Genomic DNA, 15,636 nt, shown 5'->3' with positions numbered 1-15,636 from the left:
TGGTCTAGATACTAGCAAGTTGACAGTCAAGATTAGCCTTTGCAGATGCAGACATGCTTCTGAGCCTTTTGTGCTCACAAAACCCTGAATAGAAACAAATGTTACCAAGGCTTCCTCTAGGTCTCTGTTCTGTGACACTCCAAACACCAGGTATCTGTTGACAGAACTGACACACCCCGTGGGAGTGGTTGAGAGCCACTGGCAAACACTTGATTGGAAGATGGGAATCTGCTGTTCCCAAAGAGACACCAATTCAGGAAGAAATGTTTCTTTTAATTTTTAAAAGTTTATTGTTTGAGAACTTCACACAGTATATGTCTATTTATTATGCAGACAGTGTTCTGTCTGCATGTATGCCTGCACACCAGAATTGGGTGCCGGATCTCAATATAGATAGTTGTGAGCCTCCGTGTGGTTGCTGGGAATTAAACTCAGGACCTCTCGAAGGGCAGCCAGTCCTTTCAACCTCTGAGCCATCTCTATAGCCCCACACAATGTATTTTAACATATTCTTTCCCATTCTCCAATATCTTCAGAGAAAATATCTCAATAAATGCAAAATCAGACAGTCCTCGACCTAAATTCACTCGCAGGAGAGTGAAGTAAATAGGTTTGGGCCCCTTGATGTCACATTCCAGCCCTGCAGGTGTGGTGTGTCCCGCCTTCCTAAGGATGCAAGGGGAGGTGGGGCTTGAGTATTGGAGCAATGGATACCTCTTATCAACCTTAAGGAATCCCCAGTGCCCCTGACTTGCCTTTAATTACCTTCCAATTCTGAGGATGTTTGAAACATTTGGACAGAATTCAGCCCTCAGGCAAGTAAAGTGGGAGCAGCACAGCCTCATAAAACCCTGAATATCAGCCAGTGTTAGTGGACCTGCTCCTTGGTCTCTGCTCCGTGACGCTCCAAATACGCCTCCTCTTCACGTCCCCAAAAGGTAAATAGGATTATATCCATTTTACAATTTTGAAAATAGAAGCCGAGAGATTAGCCCAACACAATACAGAAGACACGGGGTTGGAAATGGGGTCTCCTGACGTTTAGTCTGGAGCTCCTAGCGTGATTTGTATTCTGTTCAGATACAGAACTGGCGCAACAGTGCTCAGATTGCTATTATTCAAGAAGCACAATGATCTTCAAAGGGATTTGGTGACTAGACTGCTGTTTGAGCAATGCCCAGGCGTTACCAGCAGGGGGCAGGAGCCTGCCACTCCAGAGGTTTACATCCTAGAAAACCCTGGGTTGGAGTAGCGGTGAGGGCGCTGAGACCTTTCTTGCCCCTTCACGTGGAAGAAGCCAAGGTGAGATGCAGGATCCCTTGGTGGGAGGATGTGCCTCCAAGGCGTAGAGACCACGCGAGACCCTCGAACACTCCTGGAATTTGAACAGAAACAAGGCAGCCTTCCAGGCCTCCACCTGTCCTTTTCTAACCGGGGACCATTTCCCTCTACACAGGCTTCTGTATCCAGGAAGAGGGCATCGCCCCTTCTGCCTGTGGGAGTATGGGAGCACTCAGAGGAAAATCACTTTGCAGATGTGTGCATGATGGTCCTTCGAGGTGAGTTCACAGGTATTTAGTAGGCAGCATCTCTCACTAGGGCGCGAGCTGGTTCGTACAGACATGGATGGTATCGAGGCCAGGGGAGTGGGAAAAGAAAGAAGGAAATGTCACTGCTTCTATCTGGCTGGGTCATCTGGGTGTCAGCCCAACATCCCAGTGCAGTCAGCTTCAGATGGGCCGCCTGTCCTCTGGGGTCCTGTTTGAATCTTGCAGGAAGCAACTGGCAGACCTGGGGTTTGGAGACATGTTTAGCTACATTAGCCCTCTGCAGAGTCCTCTACAGCCAAAACGGCTTAGAGCAGCAAGGCCTGCTGTGAGGTTGAGCGCGAGAACCCAGAAACCCCAGAACCCTTAAGCTGTCATTCCCAGTCAATACTCATCTCAGAGTCCAGGGTTTTCCAAGCTGGCCGGCGGACACAGCTTACTGCTGTTCCCCAGGCTCACAGGCCTGCGAAGCTGGTGAAGAGAGAGGCACGGCTTGGATTCTGTTTTAATAAGACAACAGATTCGCATGTGCTATCCAATGGAGCAAAACTCTGTCTCTGGTCTTAAGGCCCTAAAGCCTCACCAGTTTACCCTGGCGTGGGTTTCAGCACGGGTCTCCCACCTCTTTTCAATGCACTCTAAAGTCTCCATCATCAGTTTCACTGTCATTATCAAGATACTCAAAGGTCCTATTTTGGTTTTTGGTATTTTTCCCTCCCTCCCTTACCTCCTTTTTAAAAATATAAGCCACACACTGTACCTTAGGCTAACCTTGAACCCATGGCAATCTTTTTTCCCCAGCCTTCCAAGCCCTGGGATGACAGGCATGAGCCACCAATGTCTGGCCTAATTTGTCTTTGCAACTGCCCCATATATTTTAGCTCAGTGGTTCTCAACCTCCCTGATGCTATGGCCCTTTCATACAGTTCCTCGTGTTGGGGTGACGCCCAACCATAAGATTATTTTCATTGCTACTTCAGAACTGTAATTTTGCTACTGTTAAGAATCATAATGTAAAAACCTGATATGCAGGAAAACTGATATGCTACCCCCAAAGGGGTCACAGCCCACAGGTTGAGAACCGCTGGTTTAGCATCACGTCCTTGGGTTCTCTGTGTTGTATAGAATATGCTTCTTTTCTAAGCAAATAATGTTCCGGTGGATGGTTACTGTGCAGCACATTTTATTTTTCTGTTCATTGCTTGGTGGCTACTGAGGCTGTTTACACTTCCTGGCCACGGTGACTAGAGCTGCCATGAGTTTTGGTGTGTGACTGTCTCCTCAAGATTCTGCTTTCAGTTCTTTCGTCCGAATTCCCAGATGTGGAACTGCTGGCTCAGTGGTAGTTCTATTCCTAATTATTTTGAGAAGCATCCATACTGTTTTCCATAGCAATCACAGCATTTTGTCTTCCCAGCAACCCAGACGAAGGTCCCCATCTTTCAGCATCCTTGCCAGCATTGACTATTTCCTGGATACACACACACACACACACACACAGAGACATACACACACACGAGAGGACATTGTAGTTGTAATCTGCACTTGTCTGAAAATGATTGATGTTGAACACCTTTTCATGTGTGTATTAGTCATGTGTGTGTGTGTGTGTGTGCATGCTTGAAAGTTTATGTGTATTCATATGTGTAGATATGTGTTCATGTATGTGTGTGAATGTGCAGGCCAGAGGTCAACCTTGGATGCCATTCCTCAAGAGCCACACACTTTGTTTTTTTGAGATCAGAGCTCTTTATGGGCTTGGGGCTTGCTGGCTCAGCGAAGCTGGCTGGCCTGCGAGCTCCAGGAGCCCTCGTCTCTATTTCCCAGCACTGAGGTTACAAACACACCACCATGTCCACTGTTTACAAGAGTTCAGAAGATGGAACTCGGGGAGGGTCTTCAGGGTAGCATAGCAAACACTTTATGCTCACATCTCTATGTCATATTTTTATTAGTGTGTATTATAGAAAATAATGGGTTTATTATGATGCTTACATGTATATATATAGTAATCTTTGACCATATTTACCCTCTCCTGTCCCTCTTTCTCCTCCTGTGGATCCCTTCCTCTTTCCAAAGTTCTTTTACTTACTTGTCTATTTTCTTTCCTAGACTCATAAACAAGAGATTACACTGTATTTGTCTTTCGGAGTCTGGTTTATTTTGTTTAACATAATCATCTCTAGATCTTCCTATCTTCCTGCAAATTGCATCATTTTGTTCTTTTTTGTTGAAAAAAATATAAAACATCTCTAAGTTTCAAATTTTCCTATTTTTGAGTCAGGTTATTTAGTCTTTAATTATTGAGTTATAGGAGTTCTTATTCAACATATGAACTCCACAGATCTAATAGTATAAAAATAATTTATAGATATCACCTACCATTCCATATTTTCCTTTTATTCTTCAGATTATGTCCTTTTGTAAACAAAAATTTTTAGTTGGTTGAACTCTCCACTGTGTGGGCTTTGCTTCTTTTTGTTTGTTTGTTTGTTTGTTTTCACCTGTTCTTTTAGTGTCATATCCAAGAACTAGCCAAGTTCAACATTAAGTTTTATTATATTTTTATTATTTTACATGTGGTATAAGGTATTGGCTCATCTTCATCAACTGCCCCAACACAGTTTGTTTAAGAGTACACCATTTGCTGGTCTTTATGTTAATGCCACACTGTTTTAATTGCTGTAGGTTTGTAGTATGTTTTGAATTTAGGAAGCGTGTATCCCCTGTGCTTCCTCTTCTTACCAGATTGTTATTTGGGCTACCTCATATTCCTTATTAATTTTGCCTTGAATAGAAAACTATGTCTAGGAAAAGTACTGTTGGAATTTTGTTAGGGGTTACATTGACTATGTAAATCCCATTCAGCAGTATGGGTATCTTAACATTTGGACATTCAACATGAACATGTGGCATATTTTGATTTGCTTTTAAATTTTTTATTTTAGCAACTTTTTTTAGTTTTTGTGAATGTAACTTATATCATCACAGTTAATTATCTTAGAAATATCTAATTCTTTTTGACACGGTAGTAAATGGAGTTGATATTTTAATTTCCTTTTCAGATTTCTCGTTATTAGTGTATAGAAATACTTCTCTGACCATTGAGTTTTTTAATATAATGGAATCCCTAATTCATTTATAAGATTTAATCACATTGATATTGTTACTTCTGACCACTTTGTTGTATGTCACTGTGGTCTTTTGTTCATCTTCATCTTGTTTTAGTGACCTTCTCCCTAGGTGTCTTCCAACAAGGGACATTCACACTTACCTGCAGAATTTTGTTACGGCCTGTACTCAGGGGTAGGAATTCTAGGTGCTGGGATCTGGGGTACACGCAGCCACCTGATGACAGACTGCCAGGAAGGACTGCAGCACAGCGGAAAATGGCTAACGTTTCTCCGCCTTCCGGGTTTGCTGGCTGAGTGGGTGTTCAAAGGCCAGCTATCATTTTTTGATTGCCCACGTCGTTGGGCATCTTACACACTTGACAACATTTGAGTCTCCTCCTGCTTATTCAGTCAATTTACCAAGAGTATCTAACATCTCCTCTCTTTTCTATGAGCAAGAGATAAATATATGGCCGAGGTATGCAGCACCTTCTGGTTGCAGGCACAGCCTTCCAAACTATCGTTCAGTTGTATGTAAATTGCACTGAAATAAGTATGCACTGTCGATATAATCAGTTTCATCAGGTTCCTGCCATATGGTTATGCTTTCCCACTCCAGAGCCACAAAGACATTCCATGCTTCCATACTGAGCTTACTTGTCACGGAGGATCAGGAAGTGCTTCTTGTTTCAGCATAAAATGGAACTAGCTAGATCCCGTTACTGATCTTCAAACTCTTTACTGTTTTGGGTGCCACCTCCATTGTCAATGCCAAGCGTCTATACGGAACAGTGGGTCTGGCCTGAGCATCTTCGTTTTGTTCCACACTAGTTGCTCAGTCTTACACTAACATCGAATACCTTATAGTCCCATGGCTTTTCCACATACATTATAAAATATGTGTCTTTAGTTCCTAAAATAATTTGGTGAAATTTTAGTTATAAATTAACTTAGAGGAAATTCATATATAAAAAAATGTTAAATCACTGGGACTGGAGAGATGGCTAGTGGTTAAGAGCCATTGAAGCTCTTCCAGAGGACCCAGGTTCAGGACACAGCAGTCGAATCAAATGACTCACAACTGCCTGGAACTACACGTCAAAGTAGCCAACACCTTCTCATCTCCTCAGGCACCCACACTCATGGCACACACATACACACATAAATATAAGTAAAAAATAAGTTCTGAAAATAGCTAAATTACCCCATCAATGAATCTAGTGTCTTATTTTTCTTCTGCCCTTCTTTTGAAAAGCTTTAATAATTTTCTCCTTAAAGGGGCAACACTTCTTGTAAGAATGATCCCAAATGCCTCAGGGTTTGTTTTTGCTTTGCAATTACTATTCTGAAAATATCATTATATTCTTATATGTTCTGTATTTTAATATATCTTCTACTGCTGGCATTGGGGAGTGACATTCATCTTCATAATATAATTGGTATCCAGAAAACTTCTGAACTTTGATTAGATCTAAAATATGTTGATTGAGTCTTGATTGTGTCTGATCAGCTTTTCCTCCTTCCTCCCTATAGCTCCTGCTTGTTATTATTGTCACTATTACTGTTGTTGTTGTTGGTTTGGTTTTATTGCTTTGGTTATGCCTATAACTCCCTTGAACTATGGCAATCATTATAGGGACCTTTGATTTCAGGCATAAGCTGGAATTTCTCCATGTCCTCCACTGGGCATAGACATTCAATCATAGACCTGTCCATTTGAGAAAATAGAAATAGAGGTCTGTGATATTTCCTGAAAAATTAAAGTTTTTAAACTTCGTAAGTTTGAAAAAAAAACTTTTTTGAGGTAATCATAAACTTTTCATCCTTCAGTCCATTAATGGTGAAAATCATGTTTCTTTCTCACATCTAAACTTCCCCTTATTTGTTTGTTTGTTTGTTTTTCAAGATGGGGGTCTCTCTGAGTAGCTTTGGCTATCCTGGAACTTGCTGTGTAGACCAGGCTGGCCTTGAGATCGTGGAGATCCACCTGCCTCTGCCTCTTGAGTACTGGGATTAAAGGTTTGTGACACTACTGCCCAGCAAACTTTCTATTTTTAAAAATAATCTTTAATCATTTATAGCTTTTAGATGGTTTATTGCTTTTTCTTTTGTGTGTATGAGTGTTTTGCCTGCATTTATATCTGTGCACATGTGCATTCAGTGCCCTCAGAGACCAGAGGAGGACACTGGGTCTCCTGGGGCTGGAGTGACTGGAGGCTGTGAGGGGCTATGTGGGGCTGTGAGGGGCTGTGAGGGGCTGTGAGGGGCTGTGATGGGCTGTGAGGGGCTGTGAGGGGCTGTGTGGGGCTGTGAGGGGCTGTGAGGGACTGTGAGGGGCTGTGAGGGGCTGTGTGGGGCTGTGAGGGGCTGTGAGGGGCTGTGAGGGGCTATGTGGGGCTGTGAGGGGCTGTGAGGGGCTGTGAGGGGCTGTGAGGGGCTGTGAGGGGCTGTGAGGGGCTGTGTGGGGCTGTGTGGGGCTGTGAGGGGCTGTGAGGGGCTGTGAGGGGCTGTGAGGGGCTGTGAGGGGCTGTGTGGGGCTGTGAGGGGCTGTGAGGGACTGTGAGGGGCTGTGAGGGGCTGTGTGGGTACTGAGAACCAAATCAGGGTCCTCCACAAGGGCAGGCAGTGCTCTCAACCTCTGAGCCATCTCTCCAGCCCCAGCTGTAACTATTTTATTCATGTTATTTATTTTTATTTTCTTTCATTTTTATTAGCATTTATTTATGTATATCTGTTGAGACAGGTTTCACTATGTAGCTCTGGCTGGCCAGGAAATCATTACATAGAACAGGCAGGCCTCGAACTCACAGAGCTCAGCCTGCCTCTGTCTTCTGAGTGCTGGGATAAAGGCTTGTGCCACCAAGCCTGGCCATGTGTATGAGCATTTATTAATTATACAAAAATGACATTTCAGGCATGTATACGACACACTTTGGTCATCTTCAGTCACCTAATAGCACATCCTGCTTCCCCACCCACTGTTCCTTCCTCTACCTCCCAAGCCCCGACACTTCTGTGTATCATCGTTACTGGACTCTTATATACAGTCAGCTAGTATTTTATGTAGAGACATGAAGTATTCTGAAAGTTTTCTGTCTCTGCTGTCCTTGTAATAAAAGTTGGTCTTACAGTGGAGAATCTCAGTTCTGTTTTCTGGAACAGCTTGGGTTGTCTAAGGATTATCATCTCTACCTTCAACAAGAGCAGAATTTATCTGTGGCCTGAGTCCAGAGCTTTCCAGGAAGGGGAAGTTCTTTGATCAGTCCCTTATTGGATGCTTGAAAAATTGCTAAATCTTTTTTTGTTTGTTTGTTTTCACTTTTTTTTTGTTTTTGTTTCAAGACAGGGTTTTGCTGTGGCTTTGGAGCCTGGCCTGGAACTAGCTCTTGTAGACCAGGCTGGCCTCACACTCACAGACAATCACCTGCCTCTGTCCCCCAAGTGCTGGGATTAAAGTCGTGTGCCACCACCGCCCAGAACTAATCTCTTTAATTCCATTTTTTGGGAATTTTACAGCTTTCCAAAACAAACAAGCAAAACACCCCAAAAACTGTCTCAACGTTAATAAGCTTTCAAAGTTTAATTTTCATAATATTGTTAGCCTAAAACTTTTGTTAGAAGTGTGGTATTTAGTATATGGCTTTAACTTCTCTTTTCAATCCCTCCAGCAATCTTATCAGGCGTTTGTGAACATACATGTGTACTTTAAAGTTGATTAGTAGTATGTGTATGCATGTATGATTATGGTGTGTATTGGTCTACATGTGCCATGGTGTTTATGTAGAGGTCAGAGGACGCCTTTAGGAACTGCTTCGCTCCTTACACCTTATGTGGGTGCTGGGGATCATACCCAGGGCATCAGGCTTGCAAGTGCTGTTGCCAACTGAACCAGCTGCCAGCCCCGTAGGATTTGTATATTTTTAAAAAAATCCAGCATGTCCAATGCCTTGTTGCTGTCCTTGACTTCTCTAAGTGTGTGTTCTCGTTCGTGTGTGTGTGTGTGTGCGTGTGCGTGTGCGCACGTGTTTAAACAAAGTTTCACAGTAACAACAACTAGCCTGTCACTCTAGCTCAAGATGCCTTTGAACTCTTGGCGACCCTCCTGCTTTAGCCTGCCAACTGCTTGGGTTTACAGGTATGAGCCACAATGCCTAGCTTATGCATACATTTCTTTAGACTTATTCTGTTTTTTGTTTGTTTGTTTGTTCTGTTATTATTTTTGTTTGTCAGGTTATGCTAGTGAACATTTAGCTACAGGAATGTTTCCAGAAGAAATTTAAGATAAAGTCATCTAAAAATCTTAAATGCTTGATACTATTTTTTCTAACTTTTATTTAAGTGTCTGTCCGGATATAAAATCATAGGCATGAAATCCTCTTCCATGAACAGCTTAAAGACTACTTAATTGCTGTATTCAGTTTTATCATCAAGTTTTGTCGTGTTCCCGGTGTTTTTCATCTTCGTTTATCCAGTTTCTATCAATGTTTTGAGAATTCTCTTTGTCATTTATGTTCTTAAATTCCACTACAGAGATCTGGGTTTCTTTTCTACCCAAGTTATTTAACACTAGGAATTCATTCAATCTGATATTTCATTCTAAGAAATGCTTAGTCATTATGACTTCAAACATATTTTTATTCATTATTTGTTTTGTCTTTCTGGCTCCAAAGCCTGTGCTCCTAGCCCCTGCACCGTCTGGAAAGAGCGATCCAATCCCTCTTGCCTTTATCTGTGTAGGTTTTGCTGTCCTCCAACACGCTATGAAAGGCAGAAACAGATCCTACTTCATTTCTGTGCACAGTGCAGCCCTGTCTGCTGTGTGAGTGAATGCATCAATGAAGAAACCAAGAGACTAGAGGGGTGGAGGGCTAGAGCGAGAGGCGCTGGGAGTACACAGCAGGAGCCCAGTCACGACTGGAGTGTGCCCACACCCAGGGCATGACCTCTGGCAAGGTGGCAGTCCCTTCAGCAGGTCCCTCCCTGTGGCAGGGAGAATCTGGGCTAACCAGCTCAGCCCAGCCCAGCCCTGAGCTAATGACCTCCACCAGCTCCAGACTTGGCCCTGCATTCCGCCATTCCATCCTGACACTCTGCCTTGACTTCTTGGCTTCTTCTTGGACCCTGTTTTCTCTGCTATGATTAAAGAGAAAATTTGTACTGCCTTGTGTAGCTTCCAGGGGTAGGAGACCTTCCTGTGGTCTGTACACATGTATGTGCATGCACACGCACACACGCACACACACACACACACACACACACACACACACACACACACACACACAATGCTGCACACAGCATGGTGCCACTCTCACCGGAGCACGAATTGTCACAGACACACAGCAACCTCTACCCTGGAGTCTGAGGGCCCAGAAGAAATCTACACATACTGTGGAGCCCTTGCTTTCGTTCTGCTTTACTAGAGGGGAGAAGATCTCCCACAGGTCTGCAGCTGTTGGGATTGCTGGCAACTGTCTAGGGACTTTCGGAAGGTGGAGAAGTAACTCCAAGGCAGTGATCCCACCCACGCCTTGGCCCTCCCTCGCTGTACTCTTGTCCATGAGTTCCCAATCAGCCTCTCCTTTACAGTCAGCAGATCGCCACTGGCCATCCAGTGTACGCATGCCCGGCACCTTGAGTCCTCCCTTCCCCCTTGACCAGCAGAACTTGATAGGACATCTGCGTAACCTGGTCTTTAGGCCTACGTGGCGGAATTCAAACTAAGGTTGTCCTTGATGACGTGGTCTTACTCGTGTGTGTGTGTTTGTGTGTGCACACGCGCGTGTGCATTTGTGCCTGCCTGTCTGTCTGGGTGTCTGTGCATGTATATTAAATAGGGACATCCAAAGTCTTAACTCAAACAGGGCAACAGTTGTGGGGACTGTCAGCTCCCCTGGCTGCCTGGTAGGGCCCACACGTAGATATTGCAAACTCCTCTGGTAGCCTTCTTAGGAGTATCAAAGGCCCATTCTTTTCCCCGATAAGTCTGTTTCTCCAGGACCCCAGTCACCAGCCCTTGAGAAACAAGCCCTCCCACTCAGCTTCACTGAAGAGTTTCCCCCAGCACCTTCTGAACTCTTGTTGATCCGTACTCTTCCATCCCTAAGCCTGGGGATCTCTCAAGATTCCAACCTTCTTGGTTTGCTTTCAGAAAGACTCTCCTTCCTCAGATATTTATCCTAAGGGCTATCAGCATGAGGTAGGAAATTGGATTAGTATATCTTGAGTGGCATTCTTTGAATCTGAAATTCAAAGCCATGGTCAAAACTCAATCAGAACCTCTGGGGTCAGCAATGATTACATCAGCTGTATGGACGGAGGCATTCTGTGCAATGAGAAGATGTAGTGCCAACACCCTGTACTTGCTGCTGAGATTGCTCAGTGATTCTGACTTTACTTGATTTAAACATTCAAATTAATCCTATCTGGAGCATGGTTTAGATGCCCTGTCTCGGTGATGACAATGACAGGTAACACATCAATGGCACCTGTACTGTGCCAGTCACTGTCGCAAGGGCTTGGCTCACCTTAACTCTTATTTCCCACAGTTACGAGGACAAGATAATAAATATTTTCAACATGACATTGCAGAGGGGAAACAGACACAAAGAGGCTCTATATTTTGCCCGAGATCTGATTTGGTAGACGATAGAGCTAGAGTCCAGACCTTCCAGACTACACTCTGACTGTGTGAGGCAGGATACATACTGTATTCTAAGGCTTGAAAGCACAGCTGCACACCCCTTCTGTGTAATCCCACTTTCACACCTCCTCACTGAAGGCTGCCAGAGCGCTTGTCCTTCCTCCACCCTGTCAGTACCGTGTGCGTCTAGGAGAGTTGGATACAGGTAGAAACTCTCAAAAGACAGGGATGGTACCACAAAGAAACACAACAAAGAAACAAGAAGAAATTGGGCACAGTGCTTGAGCCAAAGAAGAGTTGAAGAGAGGGGAAAAGGAGGAAGTTAAGAGTCTTACATAAGCCTGGGAAACCACAGTGTGCCACGCCTTATACAAATAATTAAAAAGGAGATTTGAAAATAAAGAAATGTCATTTCTTCCCAAATTAATCTATAGAATGTCAGTTAGTGTTAATAGATTTTTGGGGGGGGCGCTTTGTTTTGTTTGGAACTAGATAATACCATTATGAAATTCCCTTTGAAAAGCAAAGGGCCAAGAATAACCAAGAAGCAATTTTGAAAAGACACAAGCTTGAAGAACTGGCCATACCAGATGTCAACATTTAGTCTCAAAATATTTAGCAAGAAGACAATGTGGTTGGGCACAGGATAGACTAATGGAGGAGGGCAGAAAACCCAGCCATGGCTCATCCATGCTCCGAAACAATCCAGGGCAGAGGTGAAGCTGTTAACCCAGGTGGGAAGGGTGTTCTGCTGACTAATGAGTGCTAAACAGAGCTCCCATCAGGTAGAAAACATCAAAGTGGATTTCTATGTTAGGTCAATTTCAGGAAGATTAAAGAACAAAAAATAAGAAGAAGAAAGAAAAAAGGTAAAAAACACAAACTTTAGAAGACAACATGAAAATTTAAAAAGCCATGATCTTAAGATAAAGAAAAATTTCACTAAATAAGAAATTAGAAGGAAAAAGTTCATAAATTTAGTTGCATTGACATCTATCCAACAAAGTCCACTATAACACATAGAAAAACAAACCAGATTATCTGAGAGAAGAAATTTGTAATTAATATAGTATGTAAATAAAATTCACAAATTAATAGGTTGACATATGGAAGAGGCATGGGCAAAGAATATAGAGGACTCTTAGAAGAACTCCAGAAAGCCGATGACTATAAAAAGAAGCATACTCTCACTATTAGAGAAATACAATGCAGAACAACAGAGCGTTACCATTCCACCCACCAGATTGGCAAAAATGTGCAGCTCGTGCCAAGTATTAGGAAAGAGCAGTTAAACCTCCGAGTCTCATGCATGGCTGGTGGTGCTGCCAGCTGATCCAAGCCCTCTGGAGAGCAGTCTGGCAACTAGGCGTGAAGATGAAAGTGGTCATGTCTAGAAGTTCCACTGGTGGCAGGCAGTCAGGCAGACATGTATGAAGATGTTTACGGCCACGCTGGAAACATCTGAACTATCCGTCAACAAGAGAACAGATAAGCAGATTGCATTGTAGTTATACAATGAAGACAGCAGGATGTGTCATCAGAGATCAAGATCTTACAATTATAGTGCCATGGCAGAAACACATTGCAGAAGACTCTAATTCTCTCTCTCTCTCTATGCTTATGTTCTATGTAATATCAAGGGTTATAATACTTTATTGGTAAAGTTTCCAAGCCCCACCTAAATAAAACTTTATGGTGTTTGTGAATACACACTGGTGCAATAAAAAGTTTTCTTTAAAAAACAAGGGAGCGGATGATTAAGATGGAAATCAAAACAAGTTCGGGTAATGAAGGAAGAAACTAGGATAAAGTGTTTGGAGAGGACTTTATTATACCTCTCATATTTACTTCCTTTCTTCTGTGTTTTTTTAGAATACATTTATTTATTTATCTATCTCTCCTTTCTTTTGTGTTGTTTAGATACATTTATTTATTTATCTATCTATCCTTTCTTTTGTGTTTTTTGGAATATATTTATCTACCTATCTATCTATCCATCTATCTATATATCTATCTATTTGTTTTGGAGGTTGTGTCTCGCTGTGTATCCTGTGTTGGCCTGGTACTTGCCCTGCAATTCAAGCTGGCCTCGAACTTGCAGCAAGCAGCCTTTCTGTGTCTGACTCCTTAGTACCAGGATGACAGATGTGCACTACACTGCAAGGCTTCCGCTATTTGCTTTCTTTGAAATAAAAAGACACAAAGTAGAAAGGGTAATGTGTTAATATTTGCTAATGCTCATGCGGCCGTCATAAGTGCTGCCCACTAAGTAATTTTTGGCTGTCTGCTTTCCAGGCAGGTGATTGTATTTTCTATCCACTCTGAAGTTAGAAATGACCTGGAGACTTCCTCTACCCAATAAAAAAAGGAGTGTGGCTTACGTTTATGACCTCATAAGCCAGTGAGCAAAAAGCTTTGGCCAACATGGCCGCCCAGACACAAAGCTTTATCCTCCCTGGCCTCAGAGGAAGCATGACACATTCGGGTCACTGGAGGAGAACACAAGGAAATGTGAGAAAGGAACTTCTGTGGGCTTTGGCCAGAGACTGGGGGATGGCAGTGTTTCTTGTTACTGCAACATGGCTGAGCACATCTTGTAGTCACGGCAAGCAGCCTACTTCGAAAGTTTTGCTCTACTCCAGCCTGTGTAGCTCAGGCTGGCCTCAAGCCTGCAGCAAACATCCTGCTTCAGCCTCCCGAGGGCTGGGGTCATGGGTGAGTGTTACCCTGTCAGAGCTTCTAATAGTTACTTTGAAATAAAAGGACTTGAAACAAGTAGGTTAGTGTGTTAATAATTTCAGCAAGAGTTTCGCTGACTGCAACTGTGACGGACTCTGTGTGGCTTTTGAAAATGTCTTTCTACCCCGTTTTCTGTCCTTTGGTGTATCTGACTAACACCTGACCCCCATCCCCACTGACTGCCAAAGTATTTGCCCGGTTGTAGTTCACTTGTGAGAGAAATATCAAGGAAATGGTCCCTCACCTCCAAGACCAAGGTTCCTTTTCCAGGTGGCACTTGGGTCCACCAGAGAATAAAAGCCCTCACTAGGGGTGATGGACAGGCAAGGGGGAGAAGAAGGAAAGGAAACTAGCACCCTTGACTAGCTCTGTTCCATAGGTGCTGTGCAGAGAAACCCAAGCGTTGCCTGGAAGTGGCTGTGACATGTGATGCCTTCGAGAAGTTCTGTGGAAAGAATGACATCATCACCAACCCCTGTCCCCCACCTTTTTTTCCAGTGGGAGTGAGAAATAAATAGACGGACACATTTTCCAGTCAGGGAGCGATTCCGCGGAGCAAGTTTACCTTGGCAGAGGAGCCCAGGTGGAGTTGGGAGAAACCTTATCTCTGCTTGCCCAGTAAACAGGAGCCGCAGTCTCCCCAGAGCCGTGGCTATAGCAGGTGATAGGAGAGGCGGGTGAAACGGGGCAGGTGAGCAGAGAGAGCCTTGGTCTGGCCAGAGCCACTGCAGAACCAGCCTGACCCGGGATCACCTGTGTTAGGTCAATATTGTCTTAATTTGATGGGCAGACTCATTTTGACTGACTGCTCGTTGCCAAGAGACATGCCATTAAACCCACGAGGCTCAAAGGGGGAGGTTTCTGACCTTTTACATTGACAAGTCTCAAATTGTGATGCGCGCGCGTGGCCATGGAATCCCATTAAATCCCATTAAAATGGGGGGAGGGTCTGATTCAGCAGATGGAGAGGGCCAGAAATCGACAGCAGGGTAAGGTGCAGAAGGAGCTGGCCTCAGTGTTGAGACTTTGGAGCACAGGTGCCGAGCCAGGTGTTTCCTATCTTTCCTTTTAACTCTTCAGCCTCTGCAAGGTGGGTGTTCTTATCCCCACCCCACCTGGCAGGCCAAAGGACTGAAGCTGAGAAAGGTTAATTCATGTTTCCTGCCTGTCATTTCCAAAGGATTTCATTGCTACCTCTGCTCCCTTTCCTGTGATCTGAAATAACCCAGAGACAAAGGGTAATAGACACCCTGTGGCAGACAGGCGTTGTCTGTTTGTGGTGATTGGCCCTCTCAACACCTGGGAATGAGTCACCCCTTTCTATGGAGAATCCTGAGTCAAGCACAGGACCTTCGAGATCCCGGTATCAGCATTGGGCCTAGGAAGTTCTGGCTTCAAAAGAGGCAGAATGGTGGCTACGTCTGGTTTTCAAATCTCTCCAGTTACTGATGTGTTCTGTCTAAGGACACGGAGTTGGAGAAAATTCTTAATCCCGGGAGGAGTTGTGTTGATGTGTCAGCTTGGAAAGAATGCCTCAGCCAGGCCATGGAGGATTGCAGGAGAAAAGCAAGACCAGAAATGCCCAGCTTGTGAAAAC

At 43.9% G+C, this 15,636-nt stretch overlaps 1 long non-coding RNA gene across 1 annotated transcript; it reads left to right on the top strand.

Moving 5' to 3' along the window:
* The first annotated feature begins 1,170 nt into the window (after window positions 1-1,170).
* On the top strand, window positions 1,171-14,075 carry LOC125388304 (uncharacterized). The gene is made up of 2 exons (XR_007228187.3): window positions 1,171-1,559; window positions 13,596-14,075. It is a non-coding gene; the product is annotated as an uncharacterized LOC125388304 (long non-coding RNA).
* Window positions 14,076-15,636: the final 1,561 nt, after the last annotated feature.

The sequence above is a fragment of the Myodes glareolus genome, chromosome 6 (genome assembly GCF_982192425.1).
Source record: "Myodes glareolus chromosome 6, mMyoGla1.1, whole genome shotgun sequence".
NCBI classification, from domain to species: domain Eukaryota; kingdom Metazoa; phylum Chordata; class Mammalia; order Rodentia; family Cricetidae; genus Myodes; species Myodes glareolus.
Note: the sequence above shows the minus strand (reverse complement) of the source record. Positions and strands in the feature narration are given on the sequence as shown.